Genomic DNA, 21,692 nt, shown 5'->3' on the forward strand with positions numbered 1-21,692 from the left:
TGCACAATCTAAGTTACCTCTTAGATGATAAACCATTTCAGCATCAGAAAGTTTTACCTCTATTCTTGACGATGAAGCTTTTCCATCAATAGCCATAAGAGCAAGATTTCCTTCATCTTCATCTTCACTGTCAGTATCATCCCAGCTTCTTCCCTTTGCCAGATAAGCCCTTTCAGAGTTCTTTCTTACTTGCTTTGGCTTCCTACATTCTGTGGCAAAGTGTCCCAACTCATTGCAGTTATAGCATCTAATGGTGCTTCGATCAACCATCCCTGTTTTGTACCCACCACTGCTGGTGTTAGAGGATGAAGATCCACCTTTCTGGAATTTGTTGTAGTTGGACTTGTACTTAAGCTTGGGATTCCTCCTGAATCTGACATGGGAGAATCTCTTGACAATTTGGGCCATTGATTCATCTTCCAATTGCTCCAGCTCTTCCAAGGAATAAAAATCATCACTTGATTGATTTGTAGTAGGAGGATCATATTCTGCTACTAACTCATTTTCCTCACCCTTGGAAAACTGTACCATTCTTTCTAACTGTTGAGATTGTTGTTGTTGTTGACCTTCAGCTACAAGTGCAGTAGATGTGCTGACCATTCTATCCTTCCCGTAGACTTCCTTCTGTTGAATCTGCTCCAACTCATAGGTTTTTAACACTCCATAGAGCCTGTCCAAAGAAATCTCACTCAGATCTCTAGCTTCTCTAATGGCAGTGATTCTATGTTCAAGATGAGCTGGCAGTGTTAAAAGGAACTTTTTGTTGACCTCCCTGATTGAATAATACTTTCCATTGATGTTCAGGTTGTTGATCAACGCATTGTACCTCTCAAACACTTCAGTAATTCCTTCTCCTGGATTTGATTTGAAATGTTCATATTCAGAGGTTAGGATTTCCAACTTGTTCTCCCTAACTTCCTCTGTGCCTTCATTAATCACCTCAATAGTTTCCCACATGTGTTTGGAATTTTTACAGTTCATCACATGTCTGTTCATCAAGGGATCAAGGGAATCAATTAATATTAATTGAAGGCTGGCATCCAAGGAGGCTTCTTCCTTCTCAGCAGGAGTAAAATCTTCAGGCTCTTTTGGATAGGTTCTAGCTTCAGTAGTCACCACACCATCTATTATTACCTCCGGTTCAATAACCATCGGAGTTTTTATACCCTTCTTTAACAAGTTTGAATATTTGGGATTTGCAACTTGTAAAAATAATAGCATCTTCTTCTTCCACATGATATAATTCTCTTTATCAAATTGTGGAATTTTAACGGTTCCAACTTTATGTGAAGTCATTATGAATTTTTGAATAAATAAAAATTCAAGGAGTTGAAAAATCACAAAAGTCTAGGATCTTGATTTGTTCGTTAATCAGAAGGCTCTGATACCAATTGTTAGGTCCCAATGTGTTTGTAGAAGGGGGGTTGAATACAAACAGTACCGAATAATCGAATTAAATGCGGAATAAAAAATATGAAACAAAATTCAAGTTAAATAAGAATATTATTAAACTTGAAAGGTGTTACAACAACTGTATCGATTACAAGGAATTAATCTCAAATTAATTATCACAAATTTAGAATAAATTCGACATGAACTTTTTCTATTTTTGCAATAATTAGAATCAAATGCTAAACGCGATTTGAGATTAAGTTCTAGGGATTTTAATCCGCTAGATTGTTACACAAGAGCAAGATAAAGATTTCTAGTGGATTGGATTTAACTTTACAATCTAGAAATTTAATCTTGAAGTATGCAGATGAAAAGATGAAATATTTCTTCTTGTTTTTCTTTTCTGCTTTTTTTCTTGACTTCTGTGTTCTGGATTGTTGAGTTGCTGCTTCTCTGCTTCTTTTTAATCAACAGTCGAATAGAATTGAATTGGCATGACAATCCTATAGCTGGCAAGACTTTCGGTAGGACAATGGATTGAACTAGCATGACAATCAGAATGAACTAGCAAGACAATCCTTCTCCTAGTGTAACTTTCGGTGAGACTATTAAAAATGGCCTAGCATGACAATCGGTATGACAATCCTGATTGTCATGCTAGTTCATTTTCAATTGTCTTGCTGATTTAATGCAGATTTTAATCCAATTTAAATTCTGAAAATTCCTAAAATTAATTCAGAATTAATTAATCAATTAATTCAATTAATAAATAAATTATTCTTCGCAGATATAATTTATTTTCTTAATTAAATTAGATGACTTAATTAATTAATAGAGAATTAATTCTAGTCTTCAACAGCACCCATCCTTCTGCAGATCTTCTAATAATCACTGAAAATAATGAATCAATTCCACCACTTCAATGTTGACACTCGATGTACTGTCTGGTTCATGAGTGACTAACTTTCATGACGTTTCTTCATGTCTTGACTTTGACACTTTAATTTTCTTCAGATTAAATCCTTGTAATTAATGATACTCTGACGAGATCTCTGTCACTTGATTAAATCCACGATCTTGATTTATATCACTGAGGCATGATCAACTTCTTGAACTTCTTCCAGTGAATTACCTCCTCAAGTCTGTAGATGAACCTTGTTTCTGAATCCTTTGACAGATATTACTTTGCGAGATCTCTCTAACGGTCGATCCACTATTTACTTATTACATTCTTATTTGAGTTGAGTTGAATTCTCGAATATACAAATAGGCTATGACATATGACTTACACCACCTTTTTACTAACTCAGTCCTCCTCCTCAGACCCGATTAAACCATATCCTCCTAGTGGTCAAATATCATTATCTCTCACCATGCATCCTCTAAAACCCCCTCTTCTTTCTCAATATCCATTCGCTTAAAACATTCTCTAATTACAAAACCCTAATTCACATCTTAATCCTTCATAAACATCACTAGTTCACACACAAATCGATAAAAGCCAAGTACAAAATCAAAACAAAGCTAAGACTATTACATGTTTGTGAATGCAACAACTATGCAGAACAAATTGAACAACCTTGCGTTTTATCCCTTCGGACGCCCCTCTCAGCTCTGTCTCGGCCAAAAGTGAATAACAAGAGAAAATAAAACTGAACAAATAAATGTATTTGAAATTAATAACTTCCCCCGTTTTCCAAGGAGGTGAACCGTCGAAACCATGAAAGCTAATGATTCATGGGACCCACAAAAAGAGAAAAAGTGGGCGCGTGAAACCCACTCCTCCTCGAAACCCGGACCTCTCACTAAGACACGTCGCCTCCACCTCATATTCCTTAATGAACGGTATATCCGCTCTTTAAAAAAAAGAGGAAAAATTATTGTTAACATATTTAGTCAATTTAAATTCGTTTAATCAACTTAAATTCGTTTAAGGCATTATATTCAACCCCTCTTCAACGCCGATGGCTTCCTAAAGAAAGCTACACTTACGGGGGGCATCTGATGACATGAGATTTATAGTCTCCCTACGACCTTAGCCATAAGAATCTTAAATAGAAACATGGCCTCCCCCGCTCCACATCGCCATGGTTCCAGGAAACCTATTACACGACGAAGGGCCTACGCCCCTCGTAGGCATAATGCACCTTCGAAATCCGTAAGTTAAAATATCTGCAAACCCCAAATGATAAAAGTTATTACCGAAAGCTCAATATTCGTAGGCTGTTGACCCCACAACTCAACCTTATCCTCTGAACTTTATATGTGTCACTCACCAAAGTATCATGTCATATCCTTTCCTTCTCCCTACCTTCCACGTGTCGAAATAGCCTATAACAGTCACTCCCCTACTAGACTAGAGGACAGCTGGCTAGTCGTAGAGGATAAAAGGAAAACTAAAGAAAAAGAAGACAACAAGACAACTAAAAAGAAAATTCACACAGACTCCCCATGGACCACACCCTGAAAATATAAACACGCTATCAGCCTGCATGATAATTTTACGTATAAAATCGTAAAAATATAATTAAATTTACATTATTAACATAAAATACTCTGATTAATAGATTAATATCCACAATATCATCATATAAATACAAATAAAATTAAATATGTATAATGGGCCTAAGTCCAAAACAAAATAACTTATATACTATTCATCTGGACACAAAATATTATAATATTGAACCGGTCTAAAATAAAATTAAAATCAAAAGATATTTCGTTGATAGTTATAATGAGACCGAGAAAAAAATGTTCAAACTAATATACAATATCCATTTGCGTTTAAACAAAATTATATTATTTGTATGGGCCAAAGAAAACTATACTTAGTTGGATTTGGTGCATGTAGCTAAAATAAAATAATATATTCTATTTCACGGTTAAAAAAATTAAACTATTGAATTGGACTTAAAGAAAATTAAAATTGAAAGATAACTTGTTAGTCGATATAATGACACCAGTAAAAAATAAAATAATATATACTACTCATTCAGACTAAAACAAAATAATATTCAACCCAGACTAAAATAAAATTAAATTCAAACAAAATATAATTACTTGAAATTGGTTCATATACCGGATTTATATAATTAATGGCTTTCCTCTATGTCCATAGCATATATACAATTTAAAATACGGTCATTGATTTTGTGGTCGTACTCTAAATTCATAAATATAAATTTAACACAAAACAGTCTCATTAATAGATTAATCTTCATAATATAATTATATAAATATGAATATAATTATATCTATATAATGATCTCGGTCCAAAATAAAATAATACATACCATTCACCCGGTAAAAAAACATTAAACTATTGAACCAGTCTAAAATAAAATTAAAATGAAGAGATAATTATAATAAACAAAATTATACTACTCGTACGGGATAAAAAAAACTAAATATAGTTAGTTGGATTTGTTGCATCTCACTAAAATAAAGTAATAAATATTATTGGCGCGGTTAAAAAAATTATACTATTGAACCGTGTTAAAATAAAATTGGAATTGAAAGATTATTATTTGGTCGATATAATGACATCAAACGGAATCAAAATCTATACTATACTATAATAACTGGAATGGGGTATAATTTGGTTCAAAGGTATTCCCTATTTTTATTTATTAAAGAAAATAAATAAACCGCTAAATTACTAAATTGATGGTATATAATTTGGTTCAACGATTATCCCCTATTTTTATTTATTAAAGAAAATAAATAAATAGTGTTATATATACGCTAAATTACTAAATTGTTAAACTACTAGATATTAATCTACTTATCGTACTAAACTACGACCACAACGTATCCTATTATTAATAAATAAATAAATAATATTATATATCCGCTAAACTGCTAAATTGTTAAATCACTAGACAAAGTCTACTCATTTTACTAAAGTTATACTATTATTATTATTATTATTATTATTATTATTATCTTATAATTATCATATATTTATAAAAATATTTTTAAAATTAGAATATGACGGGTAAAATAATTTTTTTAAATATTAACAAGAACCCGTGCATCGCACGGGATTTAAGTTAGTAATGTATAATACTCATTCAGGTTAAAATAAAATAATATTTAACCGTGACTAAAAAAATAAACAAAATATAATTACTTTGATTTGATTAATATTTAAATTATCTAAAATAAAAATAATAAAATCACAAATATTTAATTTAAATAATAAAATATATGAATCGGATATCTTGAAACCCATTCTACGCCCAAACCTCTCCCCAAAACTATACCATCTCTCTCTCCCTCTCTCTCTCTCCCCCCCTCTCTCTCTCTCTCTCTCTCTCTCTCTCTCTCGTGAATTCTCTTTCACTTCCATAAATTAGTGTAGGCTTCTTAAGCCCAAAAATGGCGAACGCTGGAACCCTAGAAACCGAACTTTTGTCCTCAGCAGGTACATTTCTAGATTAAAATATCATGTACATTTGTTTGTGTCATCAATCGCTTAGCTTTTTCTGCTAAATATATTATATCTTTAAAAGTAAAAATAAAAATAAAAAATTAGTTAGGAGAGTGGCTAAAACCCTAAACCCTATAGTCACTAATCAATTTTATAAATGGAGCCAATCTTAGGGTTCAAAAACGACACCGTTTCAATCGCCGGCGACGATTCATTTTCCGGTCACAAGCTAGTGCCGTGGATTAGCTGGGACGATTGGCGCTTCGTCAGAGACGGCCTTTTCTCTTCTTCTCCCACTTCAGTCGCTTCATCTCTCCGCAGAGTAATAATACTCAATTGCTTCACCTTTATAATCTCGAAGCTCGTTGCTGTTTTAATTTCTTTAATCGTGTGAAAATTAATTGTGTAGGTTTGTGCGTGGCGAAGTAGGGGGTGTATTCCGGTTGTGGTTGAAGTTACGGCTTCGATTATCGAGATTCAACAGAAGGATCCTTTCTTTAGGTACATTTCAATTTTTCTTTTGCTTATGCTGATAAAAAAGTTAATATAATTGAACCTATTAATTTATCACTGATTTACGGATTAAGTATAAGCTTGTTAAATAGAGACAGTGAATTTTTAAACCTTGATAAGGTAATATAAGAAAATTAAGATGTATGTTTATATGCATGATTGAATGATTGATTATGTTTGTGGCTTACATAGGGATGATGCTTCCGAGAACTTGTTGCATTCGGAGGAGATGTTGGCTATGTTATATAGTATGGCAATTATGAGGTACGAGCTGTTGAAAGTATTGTTTTCGATAAATAAATGTATTTGCTGTTTATGATTCTCTGCTTTTGTTGTTCTCTGCTTTTGTTGTAAAGTGGGATACTTTATAGTCTGCTTGCGTAGCTAACGGAGTATACCGCTTAAAGATATGTAGTAGCATTTTTCGGGGGAATTTTTGAGACTTTTTAGTTTGTTATCCAGTGTCTTAAGGTTTATAAACTACATGATGTAATTATAAAATAATGATAGTATGAATATATCTAGAGGTATGTATTGCCTTGTAAAAATTCATATAATGTTTTTAAATTATTTGAAGGCATGAATTTTGAGTACTTGTTATTGTTGGAAGCTTAAATGACGTCCTAAATTATTGATGAACCTGGCATGATTAACAAATGGTATTTTTTGCTTCAATTCTGTTTTCAATAGCTTTGACACATTATTGAAGTTGCATTTTTTTAATGTTCCTATATGTTGATTGTTGAGCTTCAAAATATTTATCTTTACATTGGCATTTCAATTGTGAAGACTTGTGAATGGTGTTGTGGAAAAGACACGTAAGAAGACTGAGGTTTCAATTGGGGAAGCGGCCGATGAACTTGGCATTCCACGTATGCTAATAGATGTCCGTCATGGTGAGGAATCCTTTTTATATTCAATATTGCTACAATCTAGACCTTCTACTTTAACAGAAGTATCTCCTATCTCTTTTTTGTTTGTTCCTCTTAGTCTTATGCTTTAATGGTATCGGTAATAAAAAGCTATGTTTTTCTCGACACCATTGAAGATGGTTGTGTTTATTGACATTGATTTTTCTGGTGTATAATAACTTCAATTGGTTCTTTGTATTGTAGAGTGTTCACATCGTGATCTGCCATCTTTGCGGCTGGTCCGTCTTGCTTCTTTTAAGGTAAATTAGTGTATAGTTTGATGGACTAAATCATCTTATTTGATCAAGTGAATATTATTTGTGTCTTTGCTAAATATTGTTTATTGTCTTATGCTATTTTTACAAACCACTCCTTGCACCGTGACTCATTTGTCTTGCATCAAAAGAGGAATAACTAATAAGGCTTCTAAGCGTTTTTTTGTTGGGCGTCCAACTCTTCCACTATTTTAAATATTTTTTAGTAAAAATATTTTTTTAATGATGCATTTACTTACGAGTGATGGGAAATGGAACTGATATACACACACACACACATATATATATGTGTGAAAATAAGATTCATTCCCTTATCAGAAATAACTGCAAATATTCAAATATTCAGATATTCAGTCCATCACATATTATATGTTAATTGCTCATGTGGTATTCAGGCACTTGAGTGGTTGAAGTCTTATTACTGGGAGCCTCAGACAATGGCTATTCCAAGTGATCCAAGCAATAATATCAGGAAAGAGATTAAGTTTGTGTTGCGTGAATTGTTTCTCTCATTTGATGTGAAGCAAACTCATCAGCCAAATTCTTCTGTGGACAAGGAAAGACGTATGTATAATCCCTTAATCATTCATTTGTTATACTTCCTCTTTAGCGAAGCATGCTCATTTTTCAGCATGCATTATGTAATTTCTTTTTTTTTAGTATGAATCAGTTACTACAATCTTTTTAGCCTTGTTTATTACATCACATCAGACCAAATATACCCAAAAAGAAGTAGCTTTGTTAAGTTTAATTAGAAGACTATAGTCTGATTTGCTATCAAGTTGTTACATTAGTTTGTAAAAAAATTTAGTTGTGATTTTACATCAGGAATTGCTATAGCTTCTAGTTGTTTATTGCACTTGTTTAAATGGCAGAGTTAAATTTACTTTTGCATATATTGCTCAAATCATTGGTGAGGGCTGTACTAGGAATGACCGTGGGTGGAGCCTCATCACACACATATACATGATACATGTGACTTTAGTTAGTAGCTTATTTAGTAGTAAGGCACATAATAGTTTAAATCTAATGGTTTCTTTGATCCAGAAGAAATATTATTTTGAATTTTTTAGGTTGCTCAAAGATTGGAAGGAATATATCGTGACGAGTAAAAATTACATCTAGTTGAAAAATATAGAAAATATTGAATTTATGAAAGAGGATGAGGATGTTAAAGATCTAAAATTAAGGATGAAGTATAATGGGAGAGAGAAGTAAAGAACTTTTTTTAAATTGCTACATTCTACTTCTATAAAATTATGTAGTCTGGTAAAAATAATAATTTTTGAAGAAAAAGCTTTATAAAGATAAGAAGATTTAAAGATGGACTTGTAATTACCTGGTTGAATTCTTCAATATCAACATTAAATACATGAGCATTATAATGCAGTGTTCTCGTGTGTATGTAAGTTTTGCTTATGTATCTTGATCGACTCTTTGGACCATTTGATCTGTCAGCTTTGTTTTACTTTTACATTATTTATTTTCTTGTAGGTGTTAAATATTCTAAAAACCTTTTTGGACGTAACAAGATTCTCTCACTCAAGGCTTGCAAGATTTCTTTTAAGGCTGCAGGCAAGATTATATATTTGATTCCCTGTATTTTTTACATTTTCGGTTTTTCTTTACTCTTTGTTTTTGTGCTGACTCTTCGGTTTTGACTTTTGTCTAAAAGCCATCACTATGTTGCCCTCACTTTTCATTTTGCCTTTATTATCCTTGGATTTATTTTGCCTTTATTATCCTTGGATTTATTTTGCCTTTTTAACCCTTGACTCGGACATGGATAACGATACTTGGATACTTATTAAGGAGAATTACATCTTTATCTTTTTAAAAACAAAATCGAGGCCGGAACTTGCACCCCTATCCATTTTGGACACTTCTAGTCGACTTCTGCTATAAAGCTATGGTTTTTTTCATTTCAGTCCTAATATTTCTATAGATCTAATTTTAGCAAAATAACCTTTATCATATTGCGCCTCTATCAACCTTTTACCCCAAAAAGAATTTAAGAAAAGCTAGATACATGATTTACCTAATATTTGTTCTCCATCAGCTCAGGTTTAAACTTTATCTCACTGTTTGATTGCGGGTATCTGGTGATTTACTTTGTGATGAGTGTCTTCATTTTGAACTTGTCTATTTCTAAGTAGGACACGGAGATGATGCATAATTAAACAAGTGTTTTGAGAGTTGGTGATAATGTTATAGGCTTCAATATATATATAGAAGATTTATCACTACCAGTTGTTCAGTTAAATATACAACATTGACAAATATTGTAAGAAAGTAATTGTACTTTGTATTCATTTTCTAAATGTTCTTTGAAATGTAATAACTTAATGAGTAGCAGTTGTTGGGCTTGATTGTCTTCCTAGGCCCACAAGGTACACTATTGTCGACATGGGGTTACCATGAACCTAGGAGTCTATGTAATACATGTTTAGAATGAGTTCGGCATGTTTGATAATACTAATTTTTAGCTAATCTCCAGACACACTTTGGCCAGTTCGAAGATGTGATATCCTGAACAACGTGTCTACCAAAATAGACCTAATGAAGCTATTGTAGTGTCAAGGTTAGGGAATTTTAAGTAAATTTTCTTGGATTGATTATGAAATGTAGAAATAATTAACAAACTTACAACATACCAAGTAATAGTTTCGTACAAACTTACTAGTGTCATAGATTTAAACAGAGAAAAAAAAATTGCGAAGTACCAACATAATACATTTAACTAACATTGAAATAAATTTATGTAGTATCAATAACATTATCTGAACAGGTTTATAACCTGTTTTAATGCACAGATTTTATCAAATAACTAATGTGTACAAATATGTTGATATTCGTCAAGTATTAAACCCTTGTATAGCAATATAATCTAAAATAACAATTTAATTATGTGGTAATTATAGTTTTTCTATTAACCATTTATTCGCTACATATGTTGAGTTTTTAGAAGTTGAGTTTCTTATAAGTTGAAATCATGTGAGGTTGCTTTTACATCCTACTTGGATTCATGAAGCATAAATATGCAAAGTTTACTAGTGGAATTGCTAGCTTGCAACTTTGTAGAATACTGGTGCTTAAATTAGTAGTAGACTGCCTAAGCTGGTCACTTGACATTTGTCACGAAATTTATTTCAGGTCCTAAGAAGCATATCAGTAGAATGTTGAAGAGTTTTTCACGGTTGCACTCTTCTTTCTCCCCAGAAGTAGTGTCTGTGCTGTTGAGGTTGCTGCTGAAGGCATCAGATTCTGCAGTTTTGGTAAATGTGGTAAAAAATTCTATTGGCCACTCTGCTAGCAGTTTGCAGACTGGGTTGGATGATTGGAAGCCTGTCATTGTTAAGTTATTAGAAAGAGAACCAGAGTTGCTTGTGAACCTTTTCAAAGGAAATTCTTGATATGATTGAGACTCAAGAGTCGGGGAATTATAATATTGGTAAGTTTTGTGGCATTCAAACTAAGTGTTCAACACTATGATATTTTAACATGTTTTTGTGTGGCTTCCTTATGGTTTCTATATTTACAATATAATATCATCGGTTGTATTTGATTGTGAGACAAACTTATAAAATGTAATCTAGAGACTGGAAGGTGCTTGTCTCATTGCAGGATTCATTGCTTTATTTGTTCTGATAGTGAAATGCACTTGTTAGAACTTCTGAAGAAGTTGGAAGTTTCCTTTACCAATTAAAAGAAACAGCAGGGCACGTGTCCCCCGAATTAATTAGTAATCTAATAGGAGTTTGCCTTGCTTCAATGTTCGATAATTATAAGCTTGAGAGTTCTTAGTTTCCCCCAATGTTCGATGAATTATAAGCATGAGAATTCTTAGTTTCCCTTTTTGTGTTGATTTCTTATTTGTCAACTCTGCGTACTCATTTTGGTCTGCTATGTTGATTTTATTGTCTTTTACAAGCCTTGTTTAGTAGAAGGTGATCTGCATATCAGTATATACCTGCTTCAAAGGAAAAACAATCGTTTTTTTGGCTTTTCCCTCATCAAGTTTCTTCTCTCCTGCATTTTCTTCCTTAGTTGATTGTCATTTTTAGGGTGTATTCACTTATAATCATTTCAGCCTTGATATAACATTATCAGGGTTGTTGTCAAGAGCAGAACATTTGAAGTCAGTTGAAGTGGTCTCTCAAATTGAACAGCTGTCTCAACTGTTCGAGTGGCTGGTCTTCAGTTGTAAGGGATTAAAGCTTGTAGTGGACAAAGAGTCTGCAGTTAAAACTAGTTCATCTACAGAACCGGTTCTTCCAAATACAACATTACTGGAATATCTACGTAGATGTTTAAAGTTATCTTCTGGAAACAATCAACTAATGAAGTCAGCCTTGGTTATTGCACACATGACAGGAAATAGCAATCTTACCTGTAAACTTAAAAAATTAGCTTTAATAAATAATTTGACTCTACATGATGAAGATGAAAATTTGCCCTCCGTTAGTTCTGGAACCTACCTCACCCAGCAGGAGGATGATCTTCGTAACGCGGCTGATAAGCTAAAGGGTTTTGAGAAGCAGCATGTGAAGGACCTTGATGAAAATGCAACATATGGACAGGTTGGTAGTAGGAGTGTATGGGTGGTAACAAAATTTTGGAACTCATGTTCCATTGGTATGCTTCCTCCTGCTCCAGGTTTTTCGGTTCATCTTCCTGTTCTCGACGGTGATAATTATCATGAAGAAGTTAAAACATCATCTGGAATCAAGGAGCTCCCGAAGCTGAACCCCTGTGATGGTAAAAGAGAAGCAGATCGGAGTCTTGTAGATCTTGACAGTTCATGTTGCAAAAAAATGAGAGTGAGCAGTGCAGGTTTAGAATCAGAAGACAAAGAAAGCCAATCATTAGAAGCCGGCCATGGTCATTTGTTGTTGGGTGGTGTGTGGAAGAAAGTTCGGGAAAAAGAGATACTTGACATTGCATCAGACATAAGGATTTTGATCTAATGACTCATACATTTTACTTTGCTAATTAGACATCTCGCTGCCTGCTTTCTCTTTTCTGAACACATTAGTGGCTGGTCATTGTAGATGTTCCTCCTCTACCTGTAACAATCCATTTTTTACATACCTAGATCTTATTGTGAAGATTTATTGCTGCGGATTGTTGGCCCGGGTACTTGGAATTGTCGAGGTTTCAAAGCTACACTCTCAAAGAATCACTGGCCGTAGAGCTTTAGGTAAGAAATATACACTTTACTCATTTTGTTTGTCTGTTAAAAATTTTGCAACTCTATGGAATTTATGTTTATTTTTCTTCGTTTATTAAAGAAGCCAAGTAATGAGACATGATATTTTGAAAACATGAGGCAAGTTGTATCATCGCGTGAATTGCAAATTGTTAAATTAAATCACCATGTAATGTTTGTTGTGATTTTACCAATGAAAAATGAATAAACGTAGATAGGAAGGAGAAAGTTTTTTTTTTGCGACACGTACCCACAAGTAATCGAATTCTTGACCTCTCGCAAGGGGGGACAAGAGTTCAAACACTGCACCAACCCTTGAAGAGTAGAAATTCACCTTGATTAAACAAAAGTTGAGAGAAGAAATCAAGACAAGGTAAATCACAGTGTTTGGAAGAAAAATGCAATGCTTTGTTTATAGTCCTATGATCTATCATGATTGATTTCTTGTTAATACTAGCAGTGAAGAGTAACTCACCATCTACCCCATTTGTTAGTCTCATGTTTGTGTAAAACTCACCCGTGAGTGGACTACAATAAAACCTTTACTAAGGTGACACCAAACCCTTAAACCTAGATTATCTGTCAGTGTCCACTTCCTTTGAGGAAATGTATCGATTTTAGGTGGAGTATTTTTAAGAAGTTCAAGATACTTCTTCGACTTAAAGGGTTGATTAGAAATGAAGTGTATGTGGAGATTGAGTTTACTCTAGAGACGTAAGAAGAAATGTGTTTTCTAGAGTAATTTTTTGGCCAGTAGGGTTTTCTTGGTCTATGATCGATGTTAGTAGGTTGTTGGAACTTGAGGCTTTGGTAGAAAGGAATAAAGTTGTTCTTAAAGTTCCTTTTAGGCTTTTTAAACCGGCGAGAGTTTGATGGTTGTTTAGAAACAAAGGTTTTGAAGGCAGGCAGAGTGTTTGGTATGGAGGAACTGGTTCATTGCTACGTTATCAAGAACCAGTTCCTCCATACCAAACACTCTGCCTGCCTTCAGAACCTTTGTTCCTAAACAATCATCAAACTCTCATCAATTTAAAAATCGTACAAAAAACTTTAAGATCTGCTATATTTTTTTTCTATCAAAGCCTTAAGTTTCAACAACCTACAAACATCAAAACATCAATCTTAGACCAATGAAACCCTACTGACCAAAAGTTTACTCCAGAAAACACATTTCTTCTTATGCCTCTGGAGTAAACTCAATCTCCACTTGCATTTCATTTTTGATCAATTCTTCTGAGTCCAGAAAGTACATTGAGCTTCTTAAAAATGCTCAACCTGAAATTATTACATTTCCTCAAAGGCCTGCTAAGTTAAGTTAGAGGGTTTGGTGTCATACCTAGGAAAAGTTATTGTAGTTCACTCATGCGTGAGTTTTACACATCATAAACACCAATGCGATAAAGCTCAAATGTGATGTGATTCGATGTTCGTATAACGCTCCTCTTGTAACATTTCTTCCAAAATACTTGTAACTTCCATCATCTACGTGTTTGTTCATGGCAAAAGTTGTACATCTTCTCCGTGCTCTAAAGATGCTCTTGTCAAATATCACAGGTAGCCGTCGTGAGGCCTTATTCTTTGTTGTCCCAGGTTTTGGGTTTGACTCTCGAGCACCCGAGAATTATTATTGAAACAAATATTCACTTGTAAGTCTATAAGCCAATCCATTTAAAAAAAACTACTTTTTTACTGTTGTATTTCATGAATCTTGATAATTTATTATATTAAACATAAAAACAAATTAATTATATATAAAGGATGAACATATGACAAAATATACAATATCCATGGAGAAACCAACATTGATATTCTTTCAAGGGGATTGAACAAAAAATTATCTCTAATGTGTCCCTCTGGGAACGCTAATTCTCTCAACATTACGGTGCCGATGAACATATTCCGTCTTCTCTTTAAATTTATTATTTTATCTACTTAAATTCGAATGCACCGAAGTACATGTAACATGTAGCAGTTACTATACTATAATAATGGCAATATATACATGTTTGTTAAATACTAAATTATTATTATTTACAAGAGATTTGAATTTGGTTTTAGTTATCACCTAACTGAATAAATTACGATGGAATAAAGTACGATGGTAAGCATCTCAAAATACATTTTTTTTTACTTTTTACGTGTATTTAATGTGAATAAAAATGATAGTGCAAATCCTACTTTTTACGTGTATTTAAAAAGAGGATAACTATTCTATTGGTTACAGGGTTCAAATCCTACTTAAGGGGAATTAATGATTATGTCTCCTTAACCAGAACATGTCGCATAAATGCGGTTTACCTTGGTTCACCTGATTTGCAAATTATTGCGTGAGCCTGTAGGGTTTACCCAGTGCGCACCCGAAGGGTAGCGTCTGCGGGTTATCCTACGATAAAATAAATAAATAAAATAAAAATGATAGTCGCATAAATTAATTTTTAAAATAATTTTTCTGAATAAAAGTATACATATTAAATTTTAATTCAAGAAAAGTAATTTTAGAAAAAAGTATGCGGAAATATGACTTTTATACACCTTAAATTACGCGTAAAAAATCAAAAGAAAGTTGTATTTTGAGACGGAGTGAATATATTTTGTTGATGTTATAGATATCGACAAACTCTCACTACTCATTAACACAAAATTATTAGTCGAGACATATATTATGAACTTTAAATTAATTATAATAAAATTTTATGATTGTCAAATATTTTTAAAGTTATATCTCTAAAGTTGACCTTAGGTTTACCTCTACATTGTTTGTGACCTTTCATTTTAATTTCTGTTAAAATAATAATATAAACTATTGAAAAAAGTCTTTCTCTATTATTTTGAGGAGTGACCGGTTTCTTGACATAGTATCAGAGGGTAGCGGAATAACTCAAGTTCAACTCCGTATTACCACCCACATTTTCACAGTTATGGACATGAAAGACAAAACTATGTCTAAAAAATGGACGAGATGGACGGTTGTGATTCAGTGTTCGACTTGTAAATGAATTTTCGAGTGAGAAAGGGTATTAAAATAATAATATTAGATTTCGAAAAGGATATTACTTTAATACCTTATGCCTTGAGGATAACTAGAACTGCAAACGAAAAGTGTCGAGTAGAGTTTTGTCCGAAGTCGAGCTGAGCTTAATTTATTTTTAAAACGAGTCGAGCCGGGTTTAATAACCGAGCGAAAAGTGATGTTCAAGCTCGACTCGTTTATAAACGAGTCGAGCCCGAGCCGAACACGAGTCGAGCCCGAGCCGAACACGAGTTTGTTCATGAACTACCGAGCTGAGCCGAACTCGAGCCAAGTCGAGTTTATCCACTAATATTTTGAATATATTTTTCAATCGAATAAACTTAAAGTATAATTTATAATTTTACAAGTTATATCGAGATCAACTACTAGTTTTACCTTAAAATTATTTATGCACACTCACACTTTACACTTATTTCTTAATCTAGATATCATTTTATTTTTCAAGACGATTTTTAAAAATATATCCAATTTTATTTTTAATTATTGAGACATTCGTAACTTTATAAATCGTACATTATTTTTTAAAATGACGATATCAAATTTTATTATGTTTTATTGTTTTACTAAAATTAGATTTAAGGCCCGCAAGGGTTGACTCAGAGAGGAAAACTATCCTCTTGGTCACATGTTCGAATCCCACAGGAGGAGAATTTATGATTATGCCTCCTGAGACAGAGTCTGTCGCTTAAATGCGGTTTACCTTGGTTCACGTGGTTTGCAGGCTATTACGTGAACCCGTAGGATTTACCCAGTGCGCACCCGAAGGGTAGCGGCTGCGGATTACCTACGATAAAATAAAATTTTTAATTTAAGTAAATTACAAGTTATCTAATGATGTTTATGAAATATTAATAATTGGAGATGAATGTATCATGATAACAATTTGATAATTATTTACAAAAAAACTAAGTATTAAATTTAGAAAAATAAACAAAATCTCTAAAATAATTAAATTATTAATAAACGATGAAAAAATGTACCAGTAAAAATATTTAAGTGATTAGTAATAATTTATTATTTATAACGTATATAAACTTTATCCGAGTCGAGTTGAGTCGAGTTACTAAGTTCGAACCGAGTCCGAACTGATCCCGAACTAAACGAGCCGAGTCCGAACCGAACAGACAAAAAGTTCGGCTCGACTCGGCTCATTTATTTATCCGAGCTCATTTTCATGTTCATGACCAGTTCATTTAAAAAAACGAACCGAGCCAAGTTCACACAACAAACGAGCCGATCTCGAGTTTTGTTCACGAAGAGCTCTGTTCATTTCCAGCCCCAACGATAACCCATAGGTAGATGCTGAACTTACTTGTGAGATATTAAACGAACCCAAAATTTGAAGTGCAGTACTAATAAAAAATAGAGAAATTAGAAGAAGGAGAAATGTAACGGCAAACAAAGCCGACAGTGGTGAAGAAGACCCTCGTCCGGAAAAAACGGAGTGCATTTACTTACAACTCCCCTTTCCCATCCCTCTCATGGGGTCATCCCCCCACTTCACATGCACCCATGTGATTCCGTTTTCCCCTATTATTTTCATTTCTCACTTTCAACAATTTTGTATTTCATGTAATTTTATCTTTTTTTGTGAAGATATATACTCCCTCCGTCCCGGTCAATTCTTCTTTACGTTAGTTTGAGCACGGAGGTTAAGAAATATGTATAAAGTAGTAAAAAAGAGGAAGAACAGTGTGTAAAGTGATAGGATCCATTGATTTTTAATGTATAAAAGAAAGATAGTGGAGTAAAAATAGTGTGAAAATGGAGAAAAAGTGGTAAAGTGATGGGACCCATTGACTATTTTTGGTAAGTTTTGAAATTTAAAAAAATAGTTGGGACATATGAGTATGTTTTTTCGATATTCGTTGAACTAAAGTACTTTCTCATCTATTTATGCAAAGTCTAGTAATTTTCTCGAAAAATGATAAAAATGACATTTTTTTAATAAAATTAACAAAACCATTCTCAAAATAGTGACCAATATCAGCTGTTTGTACACTCCACTGGTATAAAAATGCTTCATATATTTTATAAACTAGATATTTCGTGTGATAATTATATATGCATCTCACTAGTTTGGTACACAGTTGGGTATCACAAAGGTTAATATAATTTTTTTTAAATTTGTTTTGATAAAAATGTTTTTAATTAATAATATATTTTGAAGAGTGTATATAGTGTACATTATTGACACTCAATAATAATATTCGCGTTATGTTACAAAAGTATATTCAGATGATAGACTGTATCTTTGAAATAGAATAAACTGTTTTTTTTTATATATAACTAGGTAAAAATACCGCGCTTCGCGCGGTTCTTAAAATATATTTATAAAAATTTAAAGAGCATATATAAAATAATATGTATTGAGTATGTTTAGAATTCGAAGAAAATTAATATCAATTTACAATATATTTATTTTGTCATGTATCTATTATTTTTATTGGAGTGTAGGATCATTTTCAATAAAATGCAGGATAAATATTTACCTTCTAGTATTTTGAAAATGGAGCAATAAAAGATCTTGTATCTCTTGAGAAGAACTTAAAACTATTTTTTACAATTTTTTTTAAAAAATTATTAGCATAGAGCTACATCCTTTAATTTGTGAAACTAAAAATTAATATTAACCCCGATTTAAATTTATTATTATATATTAAGGCTAATTGCAGGTTATATTTCGAGCTTAGTTTATTTACTAATTTATTATGTATACATTTTCACCCCCTTTAAAATCAGAGTGGAACTTTTTTCTGATTCTTTTTCACCCTACAAATTTAAAAAGTCAAGGTGCACAAAAAAAATTCATTTTTAACATGGCATAATCAGTTCAAGTTAGATTATACAATGAATTACAACTTTGGTGGAAAACATAATCTTCCAACACTCACAGTCAAGGAGGGCAACATCTTAATCAAAAAAAATAGATACACAAAACTCATGTTTTTGTAGCAATTATTGCTAGCTTGCCAACATCTTAATATCTGTCATACAGAGAACAAAGGAATATGCATAGAGACTACACCACAAAATTAATGATGTCCCAATGCATAAGTTTCATTAGAATTAGAACAAATAAAGAAAGAAAAAGTGAGCATATAACCAAGGTAAAACTGTAAGTGTGGAGGGGATCACAAAATAGATGTGTTTCTCCATAACATAGATAGTTAAGTATAATGTGTCCTAATTGTCGGATCAAATCACAACTGTACATAAACGGAAGGCATATAATAATTCTCTACTATTAAAGAAGTTGACAAATCAAAGAGTTCTGGCATTTCCTCAATATTAACTAAGGGAGACAATATTGCCCAAAAGTGAACGACAAAGACTTCTTCCAACAGAAAGGGCATTGGTTCTTAAGCAGCGCAGCAATGACATATCCACACAAGACTTTGGAGAATATTTGACCAATTCTTGATCTAGAAAAACTCTTTCCAATAAATCAGAAACCATGTTGTCGTGAAACAACAACTTTTCCAAGGAATTAAGAGAGTTGGTAAGAGTAACCATATCTTGGCATGTACTTTCTCCTATAAAGCTTATCATTTTTTGTTTTGCCTGTTCCTGGGGACCCCAGATAAGTTCTACCGAAGGCATATGGTCACACTTCACCTTACAGAGGGCATTCAACACTGCCTCAACTTGTGAATTATTCAAATTCGAGACACCTTTAGCATAGGTATCAGTCAGTTGGTTACTATATTCACGACAGACTTGACACTTTTCTTCCAGCTGCATCCCACAATTTCGAACAGTCACATAAGGATTAAAATCTTCATGAATTTATTTTAACAATGCTGCCTAATTTCTTGAAAGGAGACAAGAAAAATAATAAATGAATCTACAAAATTAAGCAATGAACAAACAGATACTTAATCATAGATACATACTAAACAATAATTTTCAGTAAAAGTACTTAACTTATGAAATGAGCTATTTTTGTTCGGAGAAGAAGCACCTGAGCTGCATCCATAGTAAAAGAAGGTTTGTCATGATGGTTTGTGTTAATGTTTCATTCATCACATAATCAAGTCATATAATGTAGGTACAGAAGAGCATTGTACAACAGAAGTACTACTTCCTTTTGAGAATTACGGTATTCGACAATTACATACCAGTGCAAGAGTGTTAGTTTTAGACACACAACTCTGAGACACCAACCATCACTCCACATTTTTTAGTGTGATAACATGAAAAATAAATTTTAAGAATGGTACTTGCATACAGAGAAAGTTACAAAGAAGGCAACAACCAAGCTAGAGTTGAGCGCCACATTACTTAATTCTCCTATTTTCTCTTCTCCAGGAACAGTGGCAGGAAAACATATGTCAAGATCGACTATTGGTGCAGCATGACCACACAACATCGCAATTGGTCTTACGCCCTGACCATTAAAGAAATTCATTAAACAACGCAGCATTTTTATATTACTTTTAACAGACACATCAAACAGTATATTTTTGCTTCATCACAACCCTACGCCGAATCTAAATATGTTCAATACTATAATCCAGTTTTGAAAAGCAAGCTCCTTCAACAATTATTATATCATCAAATTAGGCACGCCACTTCTACAGATTTACACTCCAACTAATTAATCGAACTAAATAAGCTACAGCTCAATTTTGAAACGTAATAACAAAATGTTGAGCTACATAGTAAAAGCACATAACTGAAACACACAGTAAGGAGCCTGAAAATGGAAAAACAAAGAAGCGATATACAACAATGGTGTGAAGACTTTGGAACTACCAAATATAGATAAAAGAAAAGTTCATGGCTTGCAATTGGCATCTTGCAAAAAAAAACACAGCAGGATAATTATCAGAAGACAACACAAAAGGTTCAGAACTACAACTACAACAGAGGTTTATGCTAAAAAACTTTAATTATCAGATAAATACATGCACATGTTCCTATTGAGAAATTAGCTAAAATAGTTACTTTGTTGAACGACGCAAATAAATTGAAAAATCATATCAAGTAACCAACCATATATCTTTAAATATAAACATAAAAGCTGAGTCCATAAATAGATCCAAAAGGATGTTAGTTACACAAAGTGTGAAGATGTGGCTTAAAGGATATTGAACATGACAGGACGATCAGAGATTACAATGGACAAATAATAGATACAGATTGTATAACATTCAAAATGATAAGGTTACTACATTAATACGGCAAGGAACAATAGGAAAGAACTTAAGCTTAAAATGATAAACTGTTTGTGTCTGATTGTAGTGAGAAAGTAAATATACATCTGGACTAAAGTTTAATATTGTTTGAGATCGCCCTGGAACCTGGGAATAAGGGTGAGGGTTCATATTAGAGCTGAATGTTCGCAACATGTAAGCCTGTTTTCATCTTGTTATTTTGAATTTAAATACAACCATGATAATTTCCAGAGGGTCGTGTAACATGATGAATGTGGAAGATTTATATCTTAGGAGAGTATAAGAACAGGGTAAGATGATTCAACACTAAATAATCGACTACCTGTTTTGGCAAGGGCTGGCAAGTCCTGAGCAGTAGCCGGTCTGATTATTCAATATTAGAGTTATGAATAATCTGAATGCTATATAGTAGGAAAAAAGGTGCATAACTTAACTACAATTCAAGTAGTAACTAAGGTGACAAACTTATGATATGCAAACATATACATGCATCTGTGCATTTTCGGTGTGGATGTTATATATATTTTGATCTAAAAAAGAAGTAGAAGGGTATGATGTTATACTTTAGTCGCGTGTGGTGGGCTGAACGTTGTTGAAGACCTCCTTGTAAACAATGTTTTTAATAAGAGAATGGTCCTTCACCTCATTGTCAGAATTTACTATAACCAGCCCTTCTATTGCGGTGACTCTTGACAGGGCCACATACACCTGTCCATGGGTGAATACCTGTCCAGGAAGATACAACC

At 33.0% G+C, this 21,692-nt stretch overlaps 1 long non-coding RNA gene and 1 pseudogene across 3 annotated transcripts; one reads left to right on the forward strand and one right to left on the reverse strand.

Annotated features, from left to right (window-relative positions):
- Window positions 1-5,636: 5,636 nt before the first annotated feature.
- On the forward strand, window positions 5,637-12,802 carry LOC141715218 (uncharacterized; annotated as a pseudogene).
- Window positions 12,803-18,866: 6,064 nt separating this feature from the next.
- On the reverse strand, window positions 18,867-21,679 carry LOC141711155 (uncharacterized). Of its 3 annotated transcripts, XR_012571247.1 has the most exons (4): window positions 21,510-21,679; window positions 21,269-21,309; window positions 20,051-20,156; window positions 18,867-19,735 (listed from the first exon to the last, which is right to left on the reverse strand). It is a non-coding gene; the product is annotated as an uncharacterized LOC141711155 (long non-coding RNA). The 3 variants fall into 3 exon arrangements; XR_012571248.1 differs by lacking the exon at window positions 21,269-21,309; XR_012571246.1 differs by lacking the exon at window positions 18,867-19,735 and having other exon boundaries at window positions 19,838-20,156.
- Window positions 21,680-21,692: the final 13 nt, after the last annotated feature.

This window comes from Apium graveolens, chromosome 3, assembly GCF_009905375.1.
Source record: "Apium graveolens cultivar Ventura chromosome 3, ASM990537v1, whole genome shotgun sequence".
Taxonomy (NCBI): Eukaryota; Viridiplantae; Streptophyta; class Magnoliopsida; order Apiales; family Apiaceae; genus Apium; species Apium graveolens.